Below are 9,446 nucleotides of genomic sequence, written 5' to 3'. Positions count from 1 at the left end.
TCCGGTTGCTGCAGCCTAATGAGGCATCAGGATGGTATGTCTGCCACTTCACCCACAGGTTGTCTCAAGTGGAAGTTTGGACCATATGCCAAAAGACGTGACCCGGCACCACGCCAAGCAGTAATATGAACATCGCTCAGGTCTTGGCTGTCACAGAAGGGTAGTCTACAAAAGTGTCTTTGTTTAGCTCTTAGAAGCATCTATGGTGTCTGTCTTTATTCAGTGGGCAGAAGGGTGTTGGTAACTACAAACCAATATTTGGCAAGTTACTGGAGAACAGAAATAGACAAGTTATTAGAGTAGCTAGCTTGCCAAGAACAGCAAGTGAGGGCTACTGACTATATTCAGGGCCTGCTATGGGTGAAGTTGGCTTTGCCTGTGTGGTTTTAAAGCCCCTTCGCCCTGACTCTTTGCCAAAATGGGTGGCCTGCACACCCATTCCACACATTTGATGAGTGTCCCTCTGGTGTAAAAAAAAAAAAAAAAAATAGTCGCTACATATTGCTGGGCAGAAATCCCTTCATGATAAAATGAGAATGTCACTGTTTATTGTTGTATTGTACTTTCTCAAGCACTTAGTGCTCTGCACATAGTAAGCGCTTAAGTAATATGATTGAATGAGTAAATTTACATTTGGCTTTCGCCACTTTGGCAGGTAAGTCATCCTTGCCCCCTTCCCTCTCCACTTTTAAGGTTGCTGGCTTTCCCGTCTCTGCACCTCTCCCATGCTCTCCTCCATCCCTGGCGGACCGAGCCTAACTCATAAAACTTTATGAAGTTTTAGGCTGTGCCTTGTTGCCCATCCTTTCCCTGCCCTGCAGCACCAGGGGATGGGGACGGACCAGGAGGGGATGGGAGAGAGGAGGAGATTAGGTCGGGGAGGACCCATCTCAGGGCGGGAAAGCCATGCTGACAGCCCCGGTCGGGAATGCCCAACTTAGGGACGGGGTTTCCCCAACAGCATTCTGAAGATCTGTTTACAGGATTGCCAAAGAGTAATTGCCAAAGAGTGTAAACAGCTCTGTCCTTGTCACCTTCCACCATCAAGGAGGAGGCTTGACCAAGAATAGGCAACTTGCTAGATTGAGGACGCAGCAAGTGATCCCAATTTTGGAGAAGCCACCACAGCAGTTAAAGCCAGGGAGAAGAGCGCAAATCCACTCGATGCTTGTGCTGATGGCACGCCATTGATGGCACACCAACTGACATCAGCACATGAGGAAGCGAATGTTCTGCTCCGATTTCTGAACGGGCTTTTCCTTAACCCCTGGATTAATAGAAGATCCCACTTGCGTTGCCATCTTCAAGAAGGAAAGCAAGAAGTTTGGTTGAAAACTTTACATCTCGCTCGCCTAGCCAGTGTCGATATCCACCAACTACAATCTCAGCGTGGCAAGCGGATGGGATTTCTGTTGCCTCTTGGCTAGCAAAGAGAAGTAAAATCAGGACCTCGTGCAGCATTTGTAGATCTGACGAAAATGTTGGGACATCAGCAGCAGACCTCGGCGGTGGCAGCTACTAACCGAGGTTGGCCACCCAGACGAACTTTCAAGGCCTTGTGGCTATCCTTTGCTGGCATGGCTGTTGAATCAGAGTTGAAAGGGTCTTTCTCCATAACCACCAGGAAAACAGAACTGGGTGGTGCCTCCATTTTTGAAGCATTGGGAAGCGGGTGCAAGAATTTGGTTCCTATTGTTAATGAAATTCTTTCCAACTTGACAGGATACAAGCATTATTGAAAGAAAGCCCTGGAGAGCGTCATCCAGAAGCTATGTGCTGATGACTTCTCTGGAAAAAACATATCCGAGAAAACACTATCGTTATGAACTGTTCTGTGGCAGTTACAGCAATGGGCTGCAACTAGCAATAAGCCTAAAGACTGAAGTTGTGTACTGGGCCCACACATAATCAGAAGTTTTCAGCAGGGAAACAGGGCTGCATTCAGACACCAAATTCTGCTACCTAGGCAGAACATAGTCCTGAGGAGCACAGAGTAGAAAACCCAGTCAGACAAGCTTTAGAGGGACAGTGCAAGACCTGGAAAAGTCTAACCTCAAATGGTGGATTTTGTCTGTGGGTGCTGGGAGACTAGCGGATGGCAATCAGGATGTCCTCTGGACATTGGGGAGGGAGGGAGGGAGATGGGAGCAGGGCCTCATTCTCCACCCAAACTCTATCAGTTGCATTAATTGAGGGCTTACTGTGTGCAGAGCTCAGTATTAAGCGCTTGGGAGAGTACAAGCTGAGTCAGTTCAGTCAGTAGAACATCAGACTTTTAATCTGAGGGTCCGGAGTTCAAGTCCCTGTTCAGGACTTGACGTGTTTGAGAAGCAGCATGGTGTAATGGCTAGACCGCTGGCCTGGGGGCAGAACGTCATGGGTTCTAATCCTGCTCTCCACTTGTCTGCTGTGTGACCTTGGGCAAGTCACTTCACTTCTCTGTGCCTATTACCTCATCTGTAAAGTGGGGATTGAGATTGTGAGCCCCACGAGGGACAGGGACTATGTCCAACCTGGTATGCTTGTATCCACCCCAGCTCTTAGTAGAGTGCTTGGTGCATAGTAAGCACTTAACAAATACCATAATTAGTATCATAATTATTACAATGTAACAGTTGGTAGACATGTTCCCTGCTTATTCTGGGCTCTCTCAGAGCCAGAGCCACCTCAAACTGGATATTGCAGCATTCAGCTGTTGACTGAGGCTTGGTACTGGATCAAAATTGGCTTCTGGACTCCCATCCACTCACCTGGAGGTGGTCAGCCTGGGGCATTTGAAACAGGGCTACCCCACTGGACCGGGGGATGGAGGGGGTGGCGAGGGATGTCGGGAAAGCGTTCAGGGCAAAGTGCTGTCTCAACAGTTATCTCATTTTATCCTCAACATCCCAGTGAGATAGGGAGAGGTGGGTATTCTCATTCCCATTTTACAGAGGAGGAAACCGAGGCCCGGAGATACGAAGTGGCTTGTTCAGGGCTATGCAGCAGACCACTGGTAGAGCTGGGGTTAGAGGATGAATCCCAGCCTTGTGCTCTTTCTACTAGACCGTGAGTACCACCCTTAAACTTCCTTTTCTGGATTGAGTCCCTGCAGCCATTGGTCCCCAACTGATCAATCCAAATTTCTTCAGCTCAAATCCCTAAGGAGTTTGTTTTTTCAGGGAGGAGCTGGGCCTGCACCTTTTTTTCATAGTATTTGTTAAACTCTGACCGTGTCAGATGTGGTTAATAAGCGCTGGGGTAGATACAGCCAATCAGATTAGACACAGTCCCTGTCCCACGTATAAGGCACATAATGTTAATCCCCAATATTTCAGATGAGGTAATTGAGGCTCAGAGAAGTCAAGTGACTTGCCCAAGTGACAGAGCCAGGAAACTGGCTGTTTACGAGCAGGTTGTCCTGCTGGAGGCAGGCTGGGATGTATTTTCTTGCAGTCCAAGCTACCTCAAATGCAGTGTGATTGGAGTTTCCCCATCAACAGCTGGTACTGGGACCAGAGCCCTGTACTGGTTGCTTGGGAACCATGCAACAGAAGCAAGATACAATCCCTGTCCTTGTGGAGTTTGCAATCTACTAGGAGAACATCATATAATAATAACGTAATTATGGTACTAAATGCTCACTGCAGTAAGCACTGGGGTAGATGCAGGATTATCAGATTGGATGGAGTTCCTGTCCCACATGGGGCTTAAAATCTAAGAAGTAGAAAGTACAAGTTTGGTCCCATTTTACAGATGAGGAAAACGAGGACCAGAGAGGCTAAATGATTTGCCCAAGATTCCACAGCAGGCCATTAGAACCTGGGTCTCCCAACTCTTATCAATCCATAAGTATTAAGCACCTTGGGCAAGTCACTTCACTTCTCTATACCTTGGTTTCCTCAACCGTAAAATGGGGATTAAATTATGATGATAATGGTATTTAAGTACTTACTATGTGACAGGCACTGTGCTGAGCACGGGGGTGGATATAAGCTAATCATGTTGGACACAGTCCCCGTCCCACAAGGGGCTCACAGTCTCAATCCCCATTTTACAGATGAGCTAACTGAGGGTCAGAGAAGTGAAGTGACTTGCCTAAGGTCACCCAGCAGACAAGTGGCAGAGCTGGGATTAGAACCCACGACCCTCTGACTCCCATAGCCGTGCTATTCCCTCCTATGTAGACTGAGTCCCATGTGTCCATCCTGATTAACTTGTATCTGCCCCAGCCCTTAGAACAGTGCTTGACACATAGTAAGCATTGAACAAATCCCATGGAAAAAACAAACTGAGCAGAGCACTTTACTAAGCCCTTGGGAGAAAATATTAAAGTTAGCAGACTGAATTCCTGCTCTGAAGGAACATTGTCAAGCAAGGGAGAAAATGCTAAAATAATGTACAGAGGGGGAAGGAGATATGGTTATATATATGAATGAATATGTTAGTAGCAAATGGTAGCAGCTCCACCACTCCACCACTTGTCAGCTGTGTGACTGTGGGCAAGTCACTTCACTTCTCTGTGCCTCAGTTCCCTCATCTGTAAAATGGGGATGAAGACTGTGAGCCTCACGTGGGACAACCTGATGACCCTGTATCTACCCCAGCGCTTAGAACAGTGCTCTGCACATAGTAAGCGCTTAACAAATACCAACATTATTATTATTATTATTAGCATATGTAAGATGCACAAAAAATCATTTTGGTGTAAGTAGTGTTCAAAAGTATGTTGTGCAGAAATGCTCAATCATAATAATTATGGAATTTGAGCACGTATATGCCAAGTACCCTACTCACTGTGGGCTAGACATGATGTAATCAGAGCAGATACCGTCCTTGTCCAACGTGGGACTCTCAGTGGAAGGGGGAGGGAAAATATTCACTCATTCATTCAATCGTATTGAGCGTTTGTGTGCAAAACATGTATACTAAGCGCTTGGGAGAGTACAATATGATAGACATGTTCCTGCTCACAATGAGCTCACAGTCTAGAGGGGGAGACAGACATTAAATAAAAATAAATGAATAAAATTACATACATACATGGGTGCTGTGGGGATGGGAGGGAGGATGAATGAAGGAGCAGGTAAGAGTGGCACAGAAGGGAGTGGGAGAAGAGATGAGGGCTTAGTTGAGGCTTCTTGGTGGAGATGTGCCTTTAATAAGGCTTTGAAGTGGGGGAAAGCAATTATCTCTCTGATAGACATTTAATCCCCACTTTACTGATGAGGAAACTGAGGCCCGATGAAGTGACTTGCCCAAGATGGTACTTGTTAAGCACTTACTATGTACCAAGCACCGTTCTAAGTGCTGGGGTAAATAGAAGTTAATCAGGTTGGACACAGTCCCTCTCTCACATGAGGCTTAAAGTCAAAGTAGGAGGGAGTAGACTGAATCCCCATTTTACAGATGAGGTAACTGAGGCCCAGTGAAGTGACTTGCCCAAGGTCACATTGCAGACAAGTGGCAGACCCGGGATTAAGAACCCAGGTCCTCCGACTCCCAGGTCCGTGCTCTTTCCATTATTAGTATTATTATCATTATTATTATGTTGGCGCTACGTGTCAAGAACCATTCTAAGCGCCGGGGTAGTTACGAATCAATCCGGTTAGACGCAGTCCCTGCCCCACTTGGGGCTCAGAGCCTAAATATCAGGGAGAACTAACCTCCATTTTACAGTTGAGGAAACTGGGGCACAGAGAAGTTGAGTGATTCACCCAAGGTTGCTCAGCAAGCGATTTGCAGAGCCCGGAATTAGAACCCAGGTCCTCTGGTTCCCAGGCCTGCGCTCTTTCCGTTAGGCCGGCCTGTGTAGTTGTGGGGAATATATATCTGGAGAAATGAAGGGAGAATTGGCAGTTTTACGCTCCCTCCACTCAGGCTCTGCTGCCTCGTGAGAGAGACTAGCTATGAACGGTAGATGTAAAGGAATAAGTAACAAAGCAAAATGACCTCTCGACCTTTTTAGGGGAAAGGGGTTTGGAGTAGCAGGTGCCGGCTGGTTGGAGAGAGGGGAAGGAGAGCAACTTGGCTCAGTGGAAAGCGCCTGGGCTTCGGAGTCAGAGGTCATGAGTTCGACTCCTGGCTCTGCCACTTGGCAGCTGTGTGACTGTGGGCAAGTCACTAATAATGTTGGTATTTATTAAGCGCTTACTATGTGCAGAGCACTGTTCTAAGCGCTGGGGGAGATACAGGGTAATCAGGTTGTCCTACATGAGGCTCACAGTTAATCCCCATTTTCCAGATGAGGGAACTAAGGCCCAGAGAAGTGAAGTGACTCGCCCACAGTCACACAGCTGACAAGTGGCAGAGCCAGGAGACGAACCCATGACCTCTGACTCCGAAGCCCGGGCTCTTTCCACTGAGCCACGTCTCTGTGCCTCAGTTGCCTCATCTGTAAAATGGGGATTAAAAGTGTGTGAGCCCCACGTGGGACAACCTGATTACCCTCTATCTTCCCCCAGCGCTTAGAACAGTGCTCGGCACCTAGTAAGCGCTTAACAAATACCAACAACAACCACAAAAAAGGAGGGTGTGTGGAGTGTGACATTTTCTGCTAGTCCCCTTTAAACCACCAGAGGGCACGGTTCACTCACATTTAATGGCATCCTGGCTCTGCATTTCTTTCCCTTTTCCCCTTCTCCTTTGCCTCATGACCTCAGTGGGGGCCAGGATGCCCGGTGGCCACTGCGGCCGCCCTCGAGTCCCCGGGCAAATTCGAACGAGTCATTTTGTACCTCGGCCCCCTCCACACTGCTCCCACTGAGCATCTGTGGCTCCGCTAAGCACTTAGATGAGGATCGAGCCCATCCGTACTTGCCTGGATTTCATTTATTCATTCGGGCGTATTTATCGAGCGCTTACTGTATGCAAAACGCTCGGGAGAGGCCCGGGAACCAGAGGACCTGGGTTCTAATCCCGGCTCTGCAAATTGCTTGCTGCGTGACCTTGGGCAGATGACTCAACTTCTCTGTGCCCCAGTTTCCTCAGCGTTCAAGAAAACAGGAAACGGATACATTCCCTTCCCACAACAAATGTACAGTCTAGAGTGGGAGACAGACATTGATACAAATAAATAATTGCAATCTCAGCGCGGGTTTTTCTTTTTAAATGGTACTTGTTGAGAGTTTACTATGGACCTGGCTAGTACTAAGCGCTGGGGTAGGTACAACCTACCCCAACCTTAGGGAAGCAGCGTGGCTCAGTGGAAAGAGCACGGGCTTGGGAGTCAGAGGTCATGGGTTCGAATCCCGGCTCTGCCACTTGTCAGCTGTGTGACTGTGAACAAGTCACTTCACTTCTCTGGGCCTCAGTTCCCTCATCTGTAAAATGGGGATGAAGATTGTGAGCCTCTTGTGGGACAACCTGATTACCCTGTATCTACCCCAGGGCTTAGAACAGTGCTCTGCACATAGTAAGCGCTTAACAAATACCAACATTATTATTATTATTACAAGCCGATCAGGTTTATATTCTTGTCTGTCTCCCTCTCTAGACTAAACTCGCTGTGGGCAGGGAACGTGTCTGCTAATTCCTTTGTATTTTATTCTCCCAAGCGCTCAGTACAGGTTTTTGCACATAGTAAGTGCTCAGTAAATTCCATTGATTGGTTGATTGTTGGACACAGTCCATGTCCCATTTGGGGCTCACAGTCTGAATCCCCATTTTACAGGTGAGGTAACTGAGGCCCAATGAAGTGACTTACCCAAGGTCACACAGAAGACAAATGGCAAAGCCCAGATTAGAACCCAGGTCCTCTGACTCCCGGGCCCGTGCTCTATCCACTAATAATAATTGTAATAATAATTATGGTATTAAGCGCTTACTATGTACAAAGCACTGTTCTAAACGCTGGGACTAGGCCACGCCTCATCTCCCTGGACTCAACCAAGTGTTTTGCAGTGCTGAATGGCTGGACCTCCAAGAGCAACCTGAATGAGGCCACTAACATCTGCACCAGTAGGAAACGAGACATCTGGTAAATGGTGAAAAGCGTTGCCTAGTGGACAGTCCCCGGCCCTGGGAATCAGAGGACCGGCGTTCTGATCCCGGCTTCTCCACTTGTCTGCTCTGCGATCTTGGGCAACTCGCTCCACTCCTCTCTGCCTCAGTTACCTCATGTGTAAAATGGGGATTAAGACTGTTAGCCCCACGTGGGACACGGGCTGTGTTCAACCAGTGCCTGGCAACATAGTAAGCACTTAATAGATACCATTAAAAAAACAACAAAATCCAAACTGCTGGGCTTGCTGTGTTCAGACCCGGTCCCTCTGAAGGTGATCTTCAGAGGGAAGATCAGACCTGTGTTCAGACCTGATCCCTCTGAAGGTGGGAGAAGCAGCGTGGCTCAGTGGAAAGAGCACGGGCTTTGGAGTCAGGGCTCATGAGTTCGAATCCCAGCTCTGCCACTTGGCTGTGTGACTGTGGGCAAGTCACTTAACTTCTCTGGGCCTCAGTTCCCTCATCTGTAAAATGGGGATTAAGACTGTGAGCCCCACGTGGGACAACCTGATTCCCCTATGTCTACCCCAGTGCTTAGAACAGTGCTCGGCACATAGTAAGCGCTTAACAAATACCAACATTATTTATCCTGTTGGGCTAGGGAGAGGGGAGCTCATTAGGAATGTGGACTTTTCCAAGTGCTTAGTACAGTGCTCTGCAATCAATCAATGGTATTTATTGAAGGGCTGGTCCTGGGGTTGGGGGTTGGGGCAGAGGGTGTGCAAGGAGTCCCATTGGGGGTGGGGATGTAAGTTTGGAGGTGACTTCCCTGCACCCCCTGCCTGGGACTGGGAGTCAGGAGTCCCAGCTCTGCCTACTACTCTCTGGGCTGCAGTTTCCTCAGCTGTAATATGGGGATTAAGCAGATTGGCAAAGACTATGTCCATTTGGATAACCTAGCGTTTAGAACAGTGCTTGGCACATAGAAGCACTTAATAAGTACCATTATTATTTTTATTATCAGTGCTTGATGCATAATAAGCGTTTAATACCATAATTAGCATAATTAAGGTGGGATGAAAGCTGGTGTTCTTGCCGTAGGCACCAGATAACTAGCTGTGCTCTGCTGCTACTGCAGGTGTGTGTTTCCCAACAGTGTGTAAGATTGATTTTTACTGAATCTTAACCCTAACCCCTCACCCGTCTTTCATGATCCTCAGAAGATGTAACCTTGAACCCTCGCTCATTTTGGAGAGGATTCAATTAAAGACAACCAGGACGAGGTGGCAATTTCACTGGAATCTGGGAAATTCTCTTTTATAGGTCAAGCCACGTTGTTCTCCCGATTCTGCACTTTCTCCCTCAACCCCAGAGAGGGCAGGGGAATGTCTTTTGTTCTACCAGTCCCAAACTAGGGATTGCTTTGTGAACTGGGTGAATCTTCAGGCATGGTCACTCTAGTGCTACTACTGTCAGGTGCCTGCTTAGCATTTTTTTTTTAAATGGTATTTGATAAGTGCGCACTC

Source organism: Ornithorhynchus anatinus, chromosome X5, assembly GCF_004115215.2.
Source record: "Ornithorhynchus anatinus isolate Pmale09 chromosome X5, mOrnAna1.pri.v4, whole genome shotgun sequence".
In the NCBI taxonomy this organism is placed as follows: Eukaryota; Metazoa; Chordata; class Mammalia; order Monotremata; family Ornithorhynchidae; genus Ornithorhynchus; species Ornithorhynchus anatinus.
This window is presented reverse-complemented; position numbering follows the sequence as displayed.